The sequence below is a fragment of the Rhea pennata genome, chromosome 10 (assembly GCF_028389875.1).
Source record: "Rhea pennata isolate bPtePen1 chromosome 10, bPtePen1.pri, whole genome shotgun sequence".
NCBI lineage: Eukaryota > Metazoa > Chordata > Aves > Rheiformes > Rheidae > Rhea > Rhea pennata.
The window spans coordinates 11,278,051-11,287,052 of record NC_084672.1 but is presented as its reverse complement, the minus strand read 5'-3'; positions in this window follow the sequence as shown (position 1 = coordinate 11,287,052).

Below are 9,002 nucleotides of genomic sequence, written 5' to 3'. Positions count from 1 at the left end.
GGCCGCCCGCGCGGGCTCCGCCGCGCCGCGCCGCGCCGCTCAGCGCCCGGCGGCACCGGCACCCGCAGCCCCTCCGCGCCGCCGGCCGCGCGCCCCAGCGTCAGCCGCTAACCGCCCCCGGCCTCGGCGGCGCCGCGCATGCGCCGCTGCCGCCGCGCGGCCCGTCCCTCGGGGCGGGCGGGGCCGAGGGGCCGCCGCGCGCGCCTCAGGCGGCGCCGCCGCCGCCCGTGCCTGAGGCGACGTCGCCCGGCGAAGCCGTCGGGGCCCCAGCGCCGCTCGGGGCGGGCGCTGCCTCAGGCCTTGCGGCCGCGCGCCGCGGCACCGAGCCGGGGCCGCCAAGCTGGTGGCACCGGGGGCGCGGCCCTGCGGGCGGAGCGGGGGGCTGTCCCGGGCCGGGAGGAGGCGGAGGGCGGCTGTGCGCTGTGCGGAGCGGGGGGCTCTGCCGGCCGCGGAAGTCCCCGCGCCGACGCCCGTGACTGCGCCGATCCCACGGCTGTTGCGTTAAAGCACGTGAAACCAGAATTTACTTTTCTAATGAATATTGTGATAACTGAAATGAAACGGCGATCGGTACCTACTTCAACTGTGTATTTCTGAAATGCTCCTGAGGTACATTTACCAACGTCTTTAAGATTTTATTATAATTCTATATGAGAAATCCATTTACAGTGCATCTCCATATTTCGTATTTTACACTTCTGAGGAGAAAACAAAACAATAGTGAATGTGGTAGAGAGCACATTTTTTGCGCCTAAAGCACTATCCATCCCATTGAAAGTCTTTGGACAAGAGAATGTAAGATGATGAATCAAGACGGGAAATTTTGACAAACTACGATCTTTTTTAAATTGCTACCTTTACGGCTTTTGAAAAGAAACTGTGTTTGTGTGACACGGGAGAAATAAATAAAAGACCTCTCTACCATCAAGATTTGCTACGGGACAGGCTGCACTTAAGTTTCTCAGTGTAGTAGTTCTCTGTGAGCAAGAAAAATTGAAACTTGTAAATCTGTGAAATTCATCGTAACATTCCAATTTAATATCTTTACAAAATCTTACAATGTCCTATATTATTTTGTTTAACTGAAAAGACTGCTGAATTGTCCCCAAAGTTTAGTGCTTCCTGCAAAACAAAGAGATTGTATTTAAAAATATAGGGTACACAAAATAAAGTTGGTGAGATCTGAATTAAATTTCTTTGGAACTGCAAGATCCTTTTCACAGTAACATCAACCAAGGCCTGTCAACTGAAAAATAAGGTGGATGCTTTTGCCATCTACTGGAGTTTTGCTATAAGTACAGCAGCAATTTCAATTATGGAGCTGAAAGCTATTTATCATAGCTCCTGACTTGTCAGCATTTATGGAAGCATGTGGCTAAAAGAGGACTAGAATATGTCATCACTCTGCATTTAGGTTTATAATTAGGACAAAACTGAGGCCAAGCGAATGTGACCTGCTTCACAAAACAAATGTTACAGAACCTTAAGGAAGATGGAAGCAATTTCATTGGGGTCGACCATCACGGGAAAGGACACAAGAAGACAGCGCATACAAACCAGAAGGCAGCAAGTAGAGGCTATATTTAAAAACAAATTCAGTTAATGCTTTTAGAAGGAGTAAGACATCTCCTCTGCACTTTCCTTGTGCCAAGGCGGACAAAGACTGGAGAGTGGGAGAGGCCCAGATTCCCTTAGCAGTGCCAGGACTGGAAGATCAGAGAGCTGAGATTCACCGCACTTTGTTTCAGACCCATCCTGGGGAACCTGAAGGCACTAGCTAGGAATTACTGCTTGAGAAGTCCTTTTTCTTTCTTTTCTTTTCCTTTTTTTTTTTTTTTTTTTTTTGGGGGGGGGGGGAGTTTTTTAGGAAGGAAGAATGAATCAATTGTCATGGGAGATGGAAAACTTCATAAGGGAAATGGTTACACTGTGGACATGCACAAGAGAACTGGAATATTTTTTGAGGTTAATTTTTTTCAGTCATGATGATCTGGGCATTAGTGAGAAGTTCTGCACAGTTGTCTTTCTCCTTTTACCTTTTTGTGGTCACTCACAGGTTAGTCTATAAGCTGGGAGCCAACAGGCACGACAGTTCTGCTTGTCTCCTGCAATGTGAAAACAGTGTCAGTAACTCACTAAAGGAAGTTAACAAGGATGGAAAAGGATTACGGCAAAAAGCGGGAACTGTAGGCCAGCGAACAAAAAGAAAAGAGGCTGGGGCACACAGAATATGTAAGGTAACTTCAGGGAGAAATCATAGGGAGATAAAGTTTTGCAGGAGAGAAAGAATGAGGAAGAACTATAAAATAGTCCGATAAAGCAAGCTGAGAAAATGAGGAAAAAACCCAAAATAATATAAAAGAAATCATAAAAATATACAAGAGCTCCTCCCACCCCCACCCCCCGCAAAAAAAGGAAAGGACAGATAGAAGGAGAAATGAGACGTGGCTGTCCATATACAGATCAGTTAAAACCTAAATGCACTAATTCAAAGTTTTGGAGTGGAGAGCTGCAGAAATATTAACATTTCCTTTTATAACTGGGCTTTTCTGTATGTAGACAATAAATCTCAGATATTTGTTTCACCTTCCAGCTTTCACCTGCCAGCTTCCTTCTTAAAATTAAGTCAGCTAGGTTTTCATTGGCATTATCAGTAGATGGAGCACAGCCATTTTTAAGGTGATGTCATGGACTGTATTTACCAGTCTAAATCAGAAAAAATACACAATGCATTTCCTAAAAGGGGTTACCCATGAATGTCACTAAAATATTCTCCTGTTGTTTGCTTTCTTAGCATGCTCAGTATTTTATCTAGGAAATGTGATAGAAATTAATACAGAGAAAAATATTCATGTAATATCAGCAGTCTGAATTGGCCTAGAAGAACTTTTTGTTTGATCTCATGTAACAGAATGGCTACAAATCAAGGGCTGCAGACAAAAGTTCAACAGTATTATATTATATAGCTGAGAACGTTGTGCTGATCACTAGCCAGCAAAACAGAAGGTCAGGGAGTGTCCATGCTTTTGAGAAACACGCTTCCAAGGTGGCCTGAGCTAGCTCATGCTGACCTGGTGCTTTTTGTTAAGGAAAATCATAAAAGATCTTTCTAACCATTGAGGTTCCTTTACCTGTTGGTAGGGAGACAGAGGAGAAAGTAGGTTCACATATACTGAAAAAATATCAGAGAATTTAGCGATCAAACTCAGAGGATTTCTGAGATAGTTGTGATGCCTGGGATGTCCCAGAAGTGCAGGAATGTCTGCCCAGAGGCCCTGTCCTTCCCTGCCAGCAACACAAGGCTAGTTCTGCGAGAGCCATCAAAGGGTTTGAGTTACAAAGCATATTGTTTTCAGTCATTTGTTCCTGAATTTATTAAAATGCTCCTCCCTTTCCTTATTTTCTTCACATGAACTCAGCTCTGTGTATGTTCTAAGTAACTACTTGTTGTTATGATCTTAGTTTTTGAGCTGGCACACAATTTTACAGTGATTAATTATTGTTCTCATAAGTAGTCAGCATCCTTCCTCTGCTTCAGGAGGGAAAATAATAATTTAGAGCAAATCACAGATTTGTTTCTGATTGAACTTCCTCGTTGGGGCCATTTGTGGCCACCTGATGACATCTTTTCCCTTCCATGCTCAGTTAGATACTTAAAATCCCCTACCTCTGATCCATGACATTGCTGTGAATGACAGAGACAGACATGCATACTACCATTCCCATAACTCAATTACTAGTAGCATTACAATTATAAAAATGTGTGAATTTGTAGCACTGTCAAACAACAATAATAACGTTATTTCCTTGAGCTTTTTATTGTGATTATTATTATTTTCCTATCTCTAGCTAGCATTAAGCTGAACTGTTGTGATGAGGGACCTGCAGGTAATGTAACCTTGCAGCATATGGAGAACTACTGAATTCCTCTGGGATCCACAGAAACACAGAACTCAAACTCAGGGTCTCAGATCTGGGGAACACTGAAAGGCAGGGATTTGTTTTTTTATTGTGTCTTGTAGAGTGCCTAAATAATGTTGATGAAAAAGCCAAAATAAGAGCAATTGATATTTGTTCTTCTGTTATAAATTCTACTGTGATCTAAAACTGACCATAATATGTGCGCAACATTCTTAGATTTTTTTACAATTCATAATCTTTGCCCTATCATTTCTATAAGTAATTCTTGCATGTGAGTGCTTTATTGCATGTTCTCAGCTGTGCTGACTGGTTGTCCTGGAGTATATAGGTTGTTAAGTACACGTGCTCCCAATTATACTGATTGGGCATTTTAGTGATAATACTCATAATTTTCTATTATATTGCAATTGCTGCTTATATTACACTGTTATAATAAAATTTTCCTGCTAACAAATATATTTCTGAGAATATTTTCAGAATCCTAACTCAAAAAAGACGTGTACAACCAATATAAATTTCACAAGGATATTTTGATTCACCCAGCTCTACCAAACGTGGAGGTAGCTCTTTCATTTTTCATTCTTCACAGTGATTTATTTCAAAATAGGCAAAAAATAACAACAGCAACATTCTTCACATCTTTTATCTGAAAGTGCTTTACAAAATTAATTAAGCCTGAGAAGATCTCCGGGGGTTCTTATACTCATCATGTACTCACTTTACAGACCATTTTGAATTCTGACTTGTCTACTCCATGACAAAACTTCGATACATTTTTCCCATAATTAAATGTTATTTTACTGAATAGCTACAGAAGTAAATATGGGGAATATCTTATTGGTTGTTACCACCATCTCTTTATGACTGAACAGTGAATATTTTGTGAAGTCATTTACTTTTCCATTCCTGCAAAAAGTGTGCTGTCTATTGAGGCACAGTAGCATTTCAGGCTGGCACACATTTCCCCCATTTCTAACAGGGTTATTTAGTCAGCAGTTTGATTTTCACAAGATTAGCAAGATTCTTACTGAGAAGCCACACTCTTGCCATTTACATTTTAAGCCAAATAGTACAACAAATACTCTCTGTTTACTCTAATGCCTATTAATTTTATTAAGATGTCTCTATTCATCTTACATTATTAGTAGCAAATAGATATGCTGTAACACAAAAAGCAGCTCTATTTTTGGGGTGCTGATACTCAGTTTTGAAAGTGAAATGGACACTAACCACTAATTCCTCTTCGCGTGCTTCTTTGGTAGTGTGACTGCTGCTGGAGAATCCCCCCAAATCCTCAGCAGATAATTAGCTCACGGCCTGCTGACCCCCAGTGCATACCGTATGAACTACATTATATTGCCTCTGGTGCAGCACACTGTCCGTGATTTACAATACAGTATCATTTATTAGATCTTATAGTCTCAACTAACAAGAAATTTGGAAATAAAATAGCTTGGATTTAAAGCTGTTGGAAGGTTACAATTATGTGTGGTCTAAGCTGTTCCCTCAACAAATGAACAGAAGTCCAAATATGAATCTTTTAAATTCAACCTTGATTTGGACAATTGCTTGTTGACTTCTTTTGCCTTAAAAATTATTTTTAAAAGAGCTCCAAAGAATGTATCAGCTTTGTTCAAGAAAAATTGAACATGACATGAGTCGTTTTGTACTAGGATGGTATTTTGTAGCTGGCATCATAATGTAATGAAAGTTTGCTACTTGGCAGAGCCGTATGTGAACACATGAGCAATGCTTCCATGCGCTATAAATAGTGTCCCTTAATCCTCGCATTGATCTTCATGTGCTTGCTTAAGGTTCACCTATCTATATTTGTATAGATTAATGTCTATAGATTTGATTTAAAATAAAATCAGCTATGCCTCAGTATTCAATATAATGTTAAGCTCTACAATTTGTTACGATTTAACAGATAGATACAAAGGATAATTGCTGTCTCCAGGGCTAAAAGTAGACATGCCGTCCTAATGGCCTTCTATTTTGAAGCTGACTCTTAATAAATAAGCATTTTATGTCTTCAACTGTATGCTTTTACTGGCATACTTACAAATGCTTTCTTAGTGCTGACATCAAAACAGAACTGCTGCCATTTAGGAAACTGGAAAGAAGAGAAATATCTTTCCAGTAATAAATGCTGATTATTGACCTAGAAATGGTTTGATCAAAAAGCTGACAAACACGGGCCCAGGCATATTGCTTGTGAGCAGAGCATTGCCAGTCAAGTGGCCACATCCGTGCATCAGGTTTGTAGCTGAGGACAGGGTTCCCAGGACGGAATCTGTCATGTGGCATAAGGCTGATACCTGAGACTGGAGAAGGAGTTGGCCTACCTATTTAAAATGACCGTTTAGACATAAACGCCTTTTGTTTCTGACACAGGAATGTTATAGCATGGTGCAGGATCATTGTTTTGGACACTGTATTGCTGAAGAGCCTATCTTGCAGATGAAATCTAGGACTAGAACCCTAGGAATCACATATTGTCAATAAATATGACCCTGTTGCACTTCCTGTATGGGAGAGAGTCTTAATTTTCATGTTTTGGTAATTCTGTTTTGCTTTCCTAAACTTCTCTGCAGTTTATGTAGGATATACTGATTTTTCCGTCTTATACTGACATCTAAGATTGCTAAACCGTTAAATACTTGCAAGGCTTTCTAAAAGTGATAGCATCCATATGCCTCATGAAGATGTTACCATTTATAAAATGCAAGAAAAATGCTTTTACAACATTAAGCAATGGATCTAATTGAATATGTGACAGAAAGCTGAAAGATTACACTTATTCTGGTGACAGCAGCTTATAGACATTGCTTTCAGGTATCATTTCCATTAGTAATTATGTTGTTAAATACACTCTGTACCTACCTTAATCTTTGTATTGTTGGTCTGGTACATGTGAAGAGAGGGTGATGTTATGTACAGTTAAAGTCTAAGTTCTTCCTCCTTGCTCCCCCACAAGAACACTTAAGGCATGGAAAGAACACTTTTTTTTTGTTTGTTTGTTTTTTGAGGACTCTTCCTTTTGAACTTAGGTGCTGTTTTATCAGTAGAATGGTTTGCTGTTTGTCATTGTTTGATTTTGATATAAAGCCAAATTTTGATTTATTATGGTGTTGGGGAAGTTGGTCAGTGGTTTTAGGCCATGGCATTTGAACAAGTTTTCCCCATTTGTATTCTAGGATTGGTGTCTATTATTAAAAAAAAAAAAAAAAAAAAAAAGTCACACTACAATGTATTCAGTCTTACAGTCACAGATTTCTTCTCTGCTGAAAAGCTAATGTGCAAAGTCTCACACCTTTCTGCTTGACAGAGGAGTGATACTGTTTTTACAACACTGCTGCTGGAGGAAAAGGTCAGTTTGATGTCTTTGAGTTCCAGAAACAAGAATGCTGGGGATGTTATTTTCTCTACCAAGACCGAAACAGAAGCCAGGACATTTTGGCAGAGAGGCGAAGATGGAATTAGAAGGATCAGTAGCTAATAGAAATGAAGATTTCTGTAACAGAGTAGAATACCGAGATCCACATGTTCCTCATGATCATGAATGGATTTGGGCGCCTCCTTTGCAAGGACACGGAAGGAAACGATGGAGTTGGACAGCTCACTAATGCTTCTTTCACAAGGTGAGAGAAGAAAATGCATGGAAAATGCACATGCGTTTGCAAAAATATTTTTGACTGGCCTTGTGGCTCTTTGGGCTCTATAATTCCATTTCAGGGGTCTTTTCTGCTACTAAATGCTCATAATCCCCCCCCCTTTTTTTTAAGCAGAAGTGGATAGAACTCAATGCAATAGATTCAAGCAATGAAACACCCTACAGGTTAGTTATTATTTGTTTACCACATCATGTGCCTTAAGAAGTACGGTACAAATCAGTGCTGCAATGCTGGAAGAGTGGTTAGGAAGAAATCTTCCATACAGCAATTAACATTATGAACACAGGAACTAAGAGGCGAAGTTTGAGACATGAATCTTAAAACTGCCATTAGCTGTGGCAGCTGCACACAAACAAGCAGCCTATACATTTGAAAGCCTGAGAAGTAAACCGGCTGTGCATTGAAAGGTAAGCATTTGGAGGTGATAAATTTAGCCCTGACTCATCCAATGGCAATTTTGACACTTGGGTGGACTAAATTACTTTTAGGAGTTGCATCATGTTTTTACCAGATAGTTTGATTGAGCATAGTTTAACCAATTCACATACTGATGGCCAAATCTAGACCCTTCTCTCTCATTTGAAATAACTATACAAGAATTTATTTCTATAGGAACATAGACACATCTTGGATCATGAAATGCCTTTCTTCACAGGCAGTCACATCAACTAATCCATTTCTTAAACTGATCAAATGACATCTTAAAGCTGGACTGCATTTTTAATTCACTTCTCCTATTGGAAAAATAATGGGAAGACCTTTTACTGGTGAAACTTAAAAATCTGTTTCCAAAAACTAGTGAAACTTTCTTCATAGCTTTGTCCTTTAAACAGTTCTTTCCTCTTCCTGGTGTTAACTCCTCAAGTATTTATTAAGAGCAGTTGTATGCCAAGGTCTTCAGCCTCTTCTTGATGGACAGGTGCCCCTTTCCTCAGCCACCTTACTAGTCCTTCATGTCACTGCTGGGTGACTTCTGCTCGAGCGATCAGACCGGTGACATCTCTGCAGACATGCACTTTTCCAACGATATTAACACTTACCGATCTCTACCAGAAGTTCATCTAACACGAACTAGGTAGAACTGACGTGCTAGGAGTGCATTTGCTATTTTTTCCAGTGCAACACCAGATGGTGAAAGAAATCATTCTCGCTTGCAAAAGTCCTGAATTTACACATTCAATAAGTTCAGGGATAATGGCTTTCATCTCTGTTTGCCTTGCACACAGTGACTCACTGCATTTTTATTTGCCCACAGACAGCTCAGTGTTGATACTCGTATAAAAGCAGCGTATTAAGCCAGGAAATACGCTGACACACTAATTCAAACCTATTCCTGATTTTTGTTAATTTTTCCAGATGCAAACAGAAAGGATGAGTTTACCCTTAAAACACTTTTAAAATGCA